Consider the following 13,716-nt stretch of genomic DNA (forward strand, 5'->3'; position numbering starts at 1 on the left):
AAAGGCGAGAGGAACTCCATGGTCGTACCACCATTCCAAGAGTCCCCCAGATGTCTCAGTCCATTCCAGCGGAACCTCTGTGCCCTGCACTGGCTCATCTTTCACGCCGAGGATCGACTCACACCACGGTGGTACGTGGGACAGCCCTGTGGGAAAGCCTCGAGGGAAAGCCTCGATGGAAAACCACAGATCCTTTGATCCACGCCTCGGGAAGCGTGACATTTCTGCTACAGCCTGGAAGGAAAGCGCACGTGCATGCCCCCACTCGAGATGAGGCCTGTCTCCCCTGGCGAGACTCCAGAAGTACCCAAAGATCCATATCAGCCCCTGAGAGGAATCCTCGGTTCCGGCCCTGACTCCACACAAGGTTTTTGGCCCGGGTATCGACGGGAGAGGAATCCCGAGAGGCCCCCTAGCAACTCGCATGGGGACTGGCCTCTCCTGAGGCCACCAGGGCGGGTCCCTGAGGTCCCCGTCGTAACTCGAGAACACCTGCTGCAACTCGAGAAAATCCAGGAAGTTCTCCCTTCCAGGCAGGATGAGGCCTATTTCCGATGAGGCGTCTGGAAACTAATGACACCTAACCTCTGTAACTTCGAAAGGGTCTTTCACACCCTTGCTGCAACTCAAGAAGTTCACCGTCATACCCGTCTCCACTCGAGAGGAAGCACGATCCTCCCGCCCACATCCAGAGGAGCCCCCTTTCCCCCTCGTAGCTCGAGATGAGGAATCCTTTCCCTGCTTTCAATGGGAAAGAATTCCCGGCGTTCCCGTCGCATCTCAAGCGGAGGCACTCTCAACAGGAAAGGCGAGAGGAACTCCATGGTCGTACCACCATTCCAAGAGTCCCCCAGATGTCTCAGTCCATTCGAGAGGAAGCTCTTTGCCCTGCACTGGCTCATCTTTCACGCCGAGGATCGACTCACACCACGGTGGCACGTGGGACAGCCCTGTGGGAAAGCCTCGAGGGAAAGCCTCGAGGGAAAACCACAGATCCTTTGATCCACGCGACGGGAAGCGTGCCATTGCTGCTACAGCCTGGAAGGAAAGCGCACGTGCATGCCCCCACTCGAGACGAGGCCTGACTCCCCTGGGGAGACTCCAGAAGTACCCAAGATCCATGTCACCCGTGAGAGGAATCCTCGGTTCCGGCCCTGACTCCACACAAGATTTTTGGCCCCGGTATCGGCGGGAGAGGAATACCGAGAGGCCCCCTAGCAACTCGCATGGGGACTGGCCTCTCCTGAGGCCACCAGGGCGGGTCCCTGAAGTCCCCGTCGTAACTCGAGAACACCTGCCGCAACTCGAGAATATCCAGGAAGTTCTCCCTTCCAGGCGAGATGAGGCCTATTTCCGATGAGGCATCTGGAGACTAATGACACCTAACCTCTGGAACTTCGAAAGGATCTTTCACACCCTTGCTGCAACTCAAGAAGTTCACCGCCATACCCATCTCCACTCGAGAGGAAGCACGATGGTCCCGCTCACATCCAGAGGAGCCCCGTTTCCCCCTCGTAGCTCGAGATGAGGGATCCTTTCCCTGCTTTCAACGGGAAAGAATTCCCAGCGTTTCCATCGCATCTCAAGAGGAGGCACTCTCAACAGGAAAGGCGAGAGGAACTCCATGGTCGTACCACCATGCCAAGAGTCCCCAAGATGTCTCAGTCCATTCCAGAGGAACCTCTTTGCCCTGCACTGGCCCATCTTTCACGCCTAGGATCGACTCACACCACGGTGGCACGTGGGACAGCCCAGTGGGAAAGCGTCGAGGGAAAGCCTCGAGGGAAAACCACAGATCCTTTGATCCACGCGACGGGAAGCGTGACATTGCTGATACAGCCTGGAAGGAAAGCGCACGTGCATGCCCCCACTCGAGACGAGGCCTGACTCCCCTGGGGAGACTCCAGAAGTACCCAAAGATCCATGTCACCCCTGAGAGGAATCCTCGGTTCCCGCCCTGACTCCACACAAGGTTTTTGGCCCCGGTATCGACGGGAGAGGAATCCCGAGAGGCCCCCTAGCAACTCGCATGGGGACTGGCCTCTCCTGAGGCCACCAGGACGGGTCCCTGAGGTCCCCGTCTTAACTCGAGAACACCTCCCGCAACTCGAGAAAACCCAGGAAGTTCTCCCTTCCAGGCGAGATGAGGCCTATTTCCGATGAGGCGTCTGGAGACTAATGACACCTAACCTATGGAACTTCGAAAGGGTCTTTCACACCCTTGCTGCAACTCAAGAAGTTCACCGCCATACCCGTCTCCACTCCAGAGGAAGCACGAATGTCCCGCCCACATCCAGAGTAGCCCCGTTTCCCCCTCGGAGTTCGAGATGAGGGATCCTTTCCCTGCTTTCAACGGGAAAGAATTCCCGGCGTTCCCGTCGCATCTCAAGAGGAGGCACTCTCAACAGGAAAGGCGAGAGGAACTCCATGGTCGTACCACCATTCCAAGAGTCCCCCAGATGTTTCAGTCCATTCCAGAGGAACCTCTTTGCCATGCACTGGCTCATCTTTCACGCCTAGGATCGACTCACACCACGGTGGCACGTGGGACAGCCCTGTTGGAAAGCCTCGGGGGAAAACCACAGATCCTTTGATCCACGCGACGGGAAGCGTGACATTGCTGCTACAGCCTGGAAGGAAAGCGCACGTGCATGCCCCCACTCGAGACGAGGCCTGACTCCCCTGGGGAGACTCCAGAAGTACCCAAAGATCCATGTCACCCCTGAGAGGAATCCTCGGTTCCGGCCCTGAATCCACACAAGGTTTTTGGCCCCGGTATTCACGGGAGAGGAATCCCGAGAGGCCCCCTAGCAACTCGCATGGGCCTGGCCTCTCCTGAGGCCATCAGGGCGGGTCCCTGAGGTCCCCGTCGTAACTCGAGAACACCTGCCGCAACTCGAGAAAATCCAGGAAGTTCTCCCTTCCAGGCGAGATGAGGCCTATTTCCGATGAGGCGTCTGGAGACTAATGACACCTAACCTCTGGAACTTCGAAAGGGTCTTTCACACCCTTGCTGCAACTCAAGAAGTTCACCGCCATACCCGTCTCCACTCGAGAGGAAGCACGACGGTCCCGCCCACATCCAGAGGAGCCCCGTTTCCCCCTCGTAGCTCGAGATGAGGGATCCTTTCCCTGCATTCAACGGGAAAGAATTCCCGGCGTTCCCGTCGCATCTCAAGAGGAGGCACTCTCAACAGGAAAGGCGAGAGGAACTCCATGGTCGTACCATCATTCCAAGAGTCCCCCAGATGTCTCAGTCCATTCCAGAGGAACCTCTTTGCCCTGCACTGGCTCATCTTTCACGCCTAGGATCGACTCACACCACGGTGGCACGTGGGACAGCCCTGTGGGAAAGCCTCGAGGGAAAGCCTCGAGGGAAAACCACAGATCCTTTGATCCACGCGACGGGAAGCGTGACATTGCTGCTACAGCCTGGAAGGAAAGCGCACGTGCATGCCCCCACTCGAGACGAGGCCTGACTCCCCTGGGGAGACTCCAGAAGTACCCAAAGATCCATGTCACCCATGAGAGGAATCCTCGGTTCCGGCCCTGTCTCCACACAAGGTTTTTGGCCCCGGCATCGACGAGAGAGAAATCCCGAGAGGCCCCCTAGCAACTAGCATGGGGACTGGCCTCTCCTGAGGCCACCAGGACGGGTCCCTGAGGTCCCCGTTGTAACTCGAGAACACCTGCCGCAACTCGAGAATATCCAGGAAGTTCTCCCTTCCAGGCGAGATGAGGCCTATTTCCGATGAGGCATCTGGAGACTAATGACACCTAACCTCTGTAACTTCGAAAGGGTCTTTCACACCCTTGCTGCAACTCAAGAAGTTCACCGCCATACCCGTCTCCACTCGAGAGGAAGCACGATGGTCCCGCCCACATCCAGAGGAGCCCCGTTTCCCCCTCGTAGCTCGAGATGAGGGATCCTTTCCCTGCTTTCAACGGGAAAGAATTCCCAGCGTTCCCATCGCATCTCAAGAGGAGGCACTCTCAACAGGAAAGGCGAGAGGAACTCCATGGTCGTACCACCATGCCATGAGTCCCCCAGATGTCTCAGTCCATTCCAGAGGAACCTCTTTGCCCTGCACTGGCTCATCTTTCACGCCTAGGATCGACTCACACCACGGTGGCACGTGGGACAGCCCTGTGGGAAAGCCTCGAGGGAAAACCACAGATCCTTTGATCCACGCGACGGGAAGCGTGACATTGCTGCTACAGCCTGGAAGGAAAGCGCACGTGCATGCCCCCACTCGAGACGAGGCCTGACTCCCCTGGGGAGACCTCAGAAGTACCCAAAGATCCATGTCAGCCCCTGAGAAGAATCCTCGGTTCCGGCCCTGACTCCACACAAGGTTTTTGGCCCCGGTATCGACGGGAGAGGAATCCCGAGAGGCCCCCTATCACCTCGCATGGGGACTGGCCTCTCCTGAGGCCACCAGGGCGGGTCCCTGAGGTCCCCGTCGTAACTCGAGAACACCTGCCGCAACTCGAGAAAATCCAGGAAGTTCTCCCTTCCAGGCGAGATGAGGCCTATTTGCGATGAGGCGTCTGGAGACTAATGACCCCTAACGTTTGGAACTTCGAAAGGGTCTTTCACACCCTTGCTGCAACTCAGGAAGTTCACCGCCATACCCGTCTCCACTCGAGAGGAAGCACCATGGTCCCGCCCACATCTATAGGAGCCCCGTTTCCTCCTCGGAGCTCGAGATGACGGATCCTTTCCCTGCTTTCAACGGGAAAGAATTCCCGGCGTTCCCATCGCATCTCAAGAGGAGGCAGTCTCAACAGGAAAGGCGAGAGGAACTCCATGGTCGTACCACCATTCCAAGAGTCCCCCAGATGTCTCAGTCCATTCCAGAGGAACTTCTTTGCCCTGCACTGGCTCATCTTTCACCCCGAGGATCGATTCACACCACGGTGGCACGTGGGACAGCCCTGTGGGAAAGCCTCGAGGGAAAGCCTCGAGGGAAAACCACAGATCCTTTGATCCACGCCACAAGAAGCGTGACATTGCTGCTACAGCCTGGAAGGAAAGCGCACGTGCATGCCCCCACTCGAGACGAGGCCTGACTCCCCTGGGGAGTCTCCAGAAGTACCCAAAGATCCATGTCAGCCCCTGAGAGGAATCCTCGGTTCCGGCCCTGACTACACACAAGGTTTATGGCCCCGGAATTGACGGGAGAGGAACCCCAAGAGGCCCCCTAGCAACTCGCATGGGGACTGGCCTCTCCTGAGGCCACCAGGGCGGGTCCCTGAGGTCCCCATCGTAACTCGAGAACACCGGCTGCAACTCGAGAAAATCCAGGAAGTTCTCCCTTCCAGGCGAGATGAGGCCTATTTCCGATGAGGCGTCTGGAGACTAATGACACCTAACCTCTGGAACTTCGAAAGGGTCTTTCACACCTTTGCTGCGACTCAAGAAGTTCACCGCCATACCCGTCTCCACTCGAGAGGAAGCACGATGGTCCCGCCCACATCCAGAGGATCCCCGTTTCCCCCTCGCAGCTCGAGATGAGGGATCCTTTCCCTGCTTTCAACGGGAAAGAATTCCCGGCGTTCCCGTCGCATCTCAAGAGGAGGCATTCTCAACAGGAAAGGCGAGAGGAACTCCATGGTCGTACCACCATTCCAAGAGTCCCCCAGATGTCTCAGTCCATTCCAGAGGAACCTCTTTGCCCTGCACTGGCTCATCTTTCACGCCTAGGATCGACTCACACCACGGTGGCACGTGGGACAGCCCTGTGGGAAAGCCTCGAGGGAAAGCCTCGAGGGAAAACCACAGATCCTTTGATCCACGCGACGGGAAGCGTGACATTGCTGCTACAGCCTGGAAGGAAAGCGCACGTGCATGCCCCCACTGGAGACGAGGCCTGACTCCCCTGGGGAGACTCCAGAAGTACCCAAAGATCCATGTCACCCATGAGAGGAATCCTCGGTTCCGGCCCTGACTCCACACAAGGTTTTTGGCCCCGGCATCGACGAGAGAGAAATCCCGAGAGGCCCCCTAGCAACTCGCCTGGGGACTGGCCTCTCCTGAGGCCACCAGGGCGGGTCCCTGAGGTCCCCATCGTAACTCGAGAACACCGGCTGCAACTCGAGAAAATCCAGGAAATTCTCCCTTCCAGGCTAGATGAGGCCTATTTCCGATGAGGCGTCTGGAGACTAATGACACTTAACCTCTGGAACTTCGAAAGGGTCTTTCACACCCTTGCTGCAACTCAAGAAGTTCACCGCCATACCCGTCTCCACTGGAGAGGAAGCACGATGGTCCCGCCCACATCAAGAGGATCCCCGTTTCCCCCTCGTAGCTCGAGATGAGGGATCCTTTCCCTGCTTTCAACGGGAAAGAATTCCCGGCGTTCCCGTCGCATCTCAAGAGGAGGCACTCTCAACAGGAAAGGCGAGAGGAACTCCATGGTCGTACCACCATTCTAAGAGTCCCCCAGAAGTCTCAGTCCATTCCAGAGGAACCTCTTTGCCCTGCACTGGCTCATCTTTCACGCCGAGGATCGACTCACACCACGGTGGCACGTGGGACAGGCCTGTGGGAAAGCCTCGAGGGAAAGCCTCGAGGGAAAACCACAGATCCTTTGATCCAGGCCACGGGAAGCGTGACATTACTGCTACAGCCTGGAAGGAAAGCACACGTGCATGCCCCCACTCGAGACGAGGCCTGACTCCCCTGTGGAGACTCCACAAGTACCCAAAGATCCATGTCAGCCCCTGAGAGGAATCCTCGGTTCCGGCCCTGACTCCACACAAGGTTTTTGGCCCCGGTATCGAAGGGAGAGGAATCCCGAGAGGCCCCCTAGCAACTCGCCTGGGGACTGGCCTCTCCTGAGGCCACCAGGGCGGGTCCCTGAGGTCCCCATCGTAACTCGAGAACACCGGCTGCAACTCGAGAAAATCCAGGAAATTCTCCCTTGCAGGCTAGATGAGGCCTATTTCCGATGAGTCGTCTGGAGACTAATGACACTTAACCTCTGGAACTTCGAAAGGGTCTTTCACACCCTTGCTGCAACTCAAGAAGTTCACCGCCATACCCGTCTCCACTCGCGAGGAAGCACGATGGTCCCTCCCAAATCCAGAGGAGCCCCGTTTCCCCCTCGTAGCTCGAGATGAGGGATCCTTTCCCTGCTTTCAACGGGAAAGAATTCCCGGCGTTCCCGTCGCATCTCAAGAGGAGGCACTCTCAACAGGAAAGGCGAGAGGAACTCCATGGTCGTACCACCATTCCAAGAGTCCCCCAGATGTCTCAGTCCATTCCAGAGGAACCTCTTTGCCCTGCACTGGCTCATCTTTCACGCCGAGAATCGACTCACACCACGGTGGCACGTGGGAGAGGCTTGTGGGAAAGCCTCGAGGGAAAGCCTCGAGGGAAAACCACAGATCCTTTAATCCACGCGACGGGAAGCGTGACATTGCTGCTACAGCCTGGAAGGAAAGCGCACGTGCATGCCCCCACTCGAGACGAGGCCTGACTCCCCTGGGGAGACTCCAGAAGTACCCAAAGATCCATGTCAGCCCCTGAGAGGAATCCTCGGTTCCGGCCCTGACTACACACAAGGTTTTTGGCCCCCGAATTGACGGGAGAGGAACCCCAAGAGGTCCCCTAGCACCTCGCATGGGGACTGGCCTCTCCTGAGGCCACCAGGTCGGGTCCCTGAGGTCCCCGTCGTAACTGGAGAACACCTGCCGCAACTCGAGAAAATCCAGGAAGTTCTCCCTTCCAGGCGAGATGAGGCCTATTTCCGATGAGGCGTCTGGAGACTAATGACACCTAACCTCTGGAACTTCGAAAGGGTCTTTCACACCCTTGCTGCAACTCAAGAAGTTCACCGCCATACCCGTCTCCACTCGAGAGGAAGCACGATGGTCCCGCCCACATCCAGAGGAGCCCCGTTTCCCCCTCGTAGATCAAGATGAGGGATCCTTTCCCTGCTTTCAACGGGAAAGAATTCCCGGCGTTCCCGTCGCATCTCAAGAGGAGGCACTCTCAACAGGAAAGGCGGGAGGAACTCCATGGTCGTACCACCATTCCAAGAGTCCCCCAGATGTCTCAGTCCATTCCAGAGGAACCTCTTTGCCCTGCACTGGCTCATCTTTCACGCCGAGGATCGACTCACACCACGGTGGCACGTGGGACAGCCCTGTGGGAAAGCCTCGAGGGAAAACCACAGATCCTTTGAACCAAGCCACGGGAAGCGTGACATTGCTGCTACAGCCTGGACGGAAAGCGCACGTGCATGCCCCCACTCGAGACGAGGCCTGACTCCCCTGGGGAGACTCCAGAAGTACCCAAAGATCCATGTCAGCCCCTGAGAGGAATCCTCGGTTCCGGCCCTGACTCCACACAAGGTTTTTGGCCCCGGTATCGACGGGAGAGGAATCCCGAGAGGCCCCCTAGCAACTCGCATGGGGACTGGCCTCTCCTGAGGCCACCAGGGCGGGTCCCTGAGATCCCCGTCGTAACTCGAGAACACCTGCCGCAACTCGAGAAAATCCAGGAAGTTCTCCTTTCCAGGCGAGATGAGGCCTATTTCCGATGAGGCGTCTGGAGACTAATGACACCTAACCTCTGGAACTTCGAAAGGGTCTTTCACACCCTTGCTGCAACTCAAGAAGTTCACCGCCATACCCGTCTCCACTCGCGAGGAAGCACGATGGTCCCGCCCACATCCAGAGGAGCCCCGTTTCCCCCTCGTAGCTCGAGATGAGGGATCCTTTCCCTGCTTTCAACGGGAAAGAATTCCCGGCGTTCCCGTCGCATCTCAAGAGGAGGCACTCTCAACAGGAAAGGCGAGAGGAACTCCATGGTCGTACCACCATTCCAAGAGTCCCCCAGATGTCTCAGTCCATTCCAGAGGAACCTCTTTGCCCTGCACTGGCTCATCTTTCACGCCGAGGATCGACTCACACCACGGTGGCACGTGGGAGAGCCCTGTGGGAAAGCCTCGAGGGAAAGCCTCGAGGGAAAACCACAGATCCTTTAATCCACGCGACTGGAAGCGTGACATTGCTGCTACAGCCTGGAAGGAAAGCGCACGTGCATGCCCCCACTCGAGACGAGGCCTGAATCCCCTGGGGAGACTCCAGAAGTACCCAAAGATCCATGTCAGCCCCTGAGAGGAATCCTCGGTTCCGGCCCTGACTACACACAAGGTTTTTGGCCCCGGAATTGACGGGAGAGGAACCCCAAGAGGTCCCCTAGCACCTCGCATGGGGACTGGCCTCTCCTGAGGCCACCAGGGCGGGTCCCTGAGGTCCCCATCGTAACTCGAGAACACCTGCCGCAACTCGAGAAAATCCAGGAAGTTCTCCCTTCCAGGCGAGATGAGGCCTATTTCCGATGAGGCGTCTGGAGACTAATGACACCTAACCTCTGGAACTTCGAAAGGGTCTTTCACACCCTTGCTGCAACTCAAGAAGTTCACCGCCATACCCGTCTCCACTCGAGAGGAAGCACGATGGTCTCGCCCACATCCAGAGGAGCCCCGTTTCCCCCTCGTAGATCAAGATGAGGGATCCTTTCCCTGCTTTCAACGGGAAAGAATTCCCGGCGTTCCCGTCGCATCTCAAGAGGAGGCACTCTCAACAGGAAAGGAGAGAGGAACTCCATGGTCGTACCACCATTCTAAGAGTCCCCCAGATGTCTCAGTCCATTCCAGAGGAACCTCTTTGCCCTGCACTGGCTCATCTTTCACGCCGAGGATCGACTCACACCACAGTGGCACGTGCGACAGCCCTGTGGGAAAGCCTCGAGGAAAGCCTCGAGGGAAAACCACAGATCCTTTGATCCACGCCACGGGAAGCGTGACATTTCTGCCACAGCCTGGAAGGAAAGCGTACGTGCATGCCCCCACTCGAGACGAGGCCTGACTCCCCTGGGGAGACTCCAGAAGTACCCAAAGATCCATGTCTGCCCCTGAGAGGAATCCTCGGTTCCGGCCCTGACTCCACACAAGGTCTTTGGCCCCGGTATCGACGGGAGAGGAATCCCGAGAGGCCCCCTTGCAACTCGCATGGGGACTGGCTTCTCCTGAGGCCACCAGTGCGGGTTCCTGAGGTCCCCGTCGTAACTCGAGAACACCTGCCGCACCTCGAGAAAATCCAGGAAGTTCTCCCTTCCAGGCGAGATGAGGCCTATTTCCAATGAGGCGTCTGGAGACTAATGGCACATAACCTCTGGAACTTCGAAAGGGTCTTTCACACCCTTGCTGCAACTCAAGAAGTTCACCGCCATACCCGTCTCCACTCGAGAGGAAGCACGATGGTCCCGCCCACATCCAGAGGAGCCCCGTTTCCCCCTCGTAGCTCGAGATGAGCGATCCTTTCCCTGCTTTCAACGGGAACGAATTCCCGGCGTTCCCGTCCCATATCAAAAGGAGGCACTCTCAACAGGAAAGGCGAGAGGAACTCCATTGTCATACCACCATTCCAAGAGTCCCCCAGATGTCTCAGTCCATTCCAGAGGAACCTCTTTGCCCTGCACTGGCTCATCTTTCACGCCGAGGATCGACTCACACCACGGTGGCACGTGGGACAGCCCTGTGGGAAAGCCTCGAGGGAAAGCCTCGAGGGAAAACCGCAGATCCTTTGATCCACGCGACGGGAAGCGTGACATTGCTGCTACAGCCTGGAAGAAAAGCGCACGTGCATGCCCCCACTCGAGACGAGGCCTGACTCCCCTGGGGAGACTCCAGAAGTACCCAAAGATCCATGTCAGCCCCTGAGAGGAATCCTCGGTTCCGGCCCTGACTCCACACAAGGATTTTGGCCCCGGTATCGACGAGAGAGGAAACCCGAGAGGCCCCCTAGCAACTCGCATGTGGACTGGCCTCTCCTGAAGCCACCAAGGCGGGTCCCTGAGGTCCCCGTCGTAATTCGAGAACACCTGCCGCAACTCGAGAAAATCCAGGAAGTTCTCCCTTCCAGGCGAGATGAGGCATATTTCTGATGAGGCGTGTGGAGACTAATGACACCTAACCTCTGGAACTTCGAAAGGGTCTTTCACACCTTTGCTGCGACTCAAGAAGTTCACCGCCATACCCGTCTCCACTGGAGAGGAAGCACGATGGTCCCGCCCACGTCCAGAGGATCCCCGTTTCCCCCTCGTAGCTCGAGATGAGGGATCCTTTCCCTGCTTTCAACGGGAAAGAATTCCCGGCGTTCCCGTCGCATCTCAAGAGGAGGCACTCTCAACAGGAAAGGCGAGAGGAACTCCATGGTCGTACCACCATTCTAAGAGTCCCCCAAGAGTCTCAGTCCATTCCAGAGGAACCTCTTTGCCCTGCACTGGCTCATCTTTCACGCCGAGGATCGACTCACACCACGGTGGCACGTGGGACAGCCCTGTGGGAAAGCCTCGAGGATAAGCCTCGAGGGAAAACCACAGATCCTTTGATCCAGGCCTCGGGAAGCGTGACATTACTGCTACAGCCTGGAAGGAAAGCACACGTGCATGCCCCCACTCGAGACGAGGCCTGACTCCCCTGTGGAGACTCCACAAGTACCCAAAGATCCATGTCAGCCCCTGAGAGGAATCCTCGGTTCCGGCCCTGACTCCACACAAGGTTTTTGGCCCCGGTATCGAAGGGAGAGGAATCCCGAGAGGCCCCCTAGCAACTCGCCTGGGGACTGGCCTCTCCTGAGGCCACCAGGGCGGGTCCCTGAGGTCCCCATCGTAACTCGAGAACACCGGCTGCAACTCGAGAAAATCCAGGAAATTCTCCCTTCCAGGCTAGATGAGGCCTATTTCCGATGAGGCGTCTGGAGACTAATGACACTTAACCTCTGGAACTTCGAAAGGGTCTTTCACACCCTTGCTGCAACTCAAGAAGTTCACCGCCATACCCGTCTCCACTCGGGAGGAAGCACGATGGTCCCTCCCAAATCCAGAGGAGCCCCGTTTCCCCCTCGTAGCTCGAGATGAGGGATCCTTTCCCTGCTTTCAACGGGAAAGAATTCCCGGCGTTCCCGTCGCATCTCAAGAGGAGGCACTCTCAACAGGAAAGGCGAGAGGAACTCCATGGTCGTACCACCATTCCAAGAGTCCCCCAGATGTCTCAGTCCATTCCAGAGGAACCTCTTTGCCCTGCACTGGCTCATCTTTCACGCCGAGGATCGACTCACACCACGGTGGCACGTGGGAGAGCCCTGTGGGAAAGCCTCGAGGGAAAGCCTCGAGGGAAAACCACAGATCCTTTAATCCACGCGACGGGAAGCGTGACATTGCTGCTACAGCCTGGAAGGAAAGCGCACGTGCATGCCCCCACTCGAGACGAGGCCTGACTCCCCTGGGGAGACTCCAGAAGTACCCAAAGATCCATGTCAGCCCCTGCGAGGAATCCTCGGTTCCGGCCCTGACTACACACAAGGTTTTTGGCCCCAGAATTGACGGGAGAGGAACCCCAAGATGTCCCCTAGCACCTCGCATGGGGACTGGCCTCTCCTGAGGCCACCAGGGCGGGTCCCTGAGGTCACCGTCGTAACTCGAGAACACCTGCCGCAACTCGAGAAAATCCAGGAAGTTCTCCCTTCCAGGCGAGATGAGGCCTATTTCCGATCAGGCGTCTGGAGACTAATGACACCTAACCTCTGGAACTTCGAAAGGGTCTTTCACACCCTTGCTGCAACTCAAGAAGTTCACCGCCATACCCGTCTCCACTCGAGAGGAAGCACGATGGTCTCGCCCACATCCAGAGGAGCCCCGTTTCCCCCTCGTAGATCAAGATGAGGGATCCTTTCCCTGCTTTCAACGGGAAAGAATTCCCGGCGTTCCCGTCGCATCTCAAGAGGAGGCACTCTCAACAGGAAAGGAGAGAGGAACTCCATGGTCGTACCACCATTCTAAGAGTCCCCCAGATGTCTCAGTCCATTCCAGAGGAACCTCTTTGCCCTGCACTGGCTCATCTTTCACGCCGAGGATCGACTCACACCACAGTGGCACGTGCGACAGCCCTGTGGGAAAGCCTCGAGGGAAAACCACAGATCCTTTGATGCACGAGACGGGAATCGTGACATTGCTGCTACAGCCTGGAAGGAAAGCGCACGTGCATGCCCCCACTCGAGACGAGGCCTGACTCCCCTGGGGAGACTCCAGAAGTACCCAAAGATCCATGTCAGCCCCTGAGAGGAATCCTCGGTTCCGGCCCTGACTCCACACAAGGTTTTTGGCCCCGGTATCGACGGGAGAGGAATCCCGAGAGGCCCCCTAGCAACTCGCATGGGGACTGGCCTCTCCTGAGGCCACCAGGGCGGGTCCCTGAGGTCCCCGTCGTAACTGGAGAACACCTGCCGCAACTCGAGAAAATCCAGGAAGTTCTCCTTTCCAGGCGAGATGAGGCCTATTTCCGATGAGGCGTCTGGAGATTAATGACACCTAACCTCTGGAACTTCGAAAGGGTCTTTCACACCCTTGCTGAAACTCAAGAAATTCACCGCCATACCCGTCTCCACTCGAGAGGAAGCACGATGGTCCCGTCCACATCCAGAGGAGCCCCGTTTCCCCCTCGTAGCTCGAGATGAGGGATCCTTTCCCTGCTTTCAACGGGAAAGAATTCCCGGTGTTCCCGTCGCATCTCAAGAGGAGGAACTCTCAACAGGAAAGGCGAGAGGAACTCCATGGTCGTACCACCATTCCAAGAGTCCCCCAGATGTCTCAGTCCATTCCAGAGGAACCTCTTTGCCCTGCACTGGCTCATCTTTCACGCC

The sequence above is a fragment of the Capricornis sumatraensis genome, chromosome 20, assembly GCF_032405125.1.
Source record: "Capricornis sumatraensis isolate serow.1 chromosome 20, serow.2, whole genome shotgun sequence".
Classification (NCBI taxonomy): Eukaryota; Metazoa; Chordata; class Mammalia; order Artiodactyla; family Bovidae; genus Capricornis; species Capricornis sumatraensis.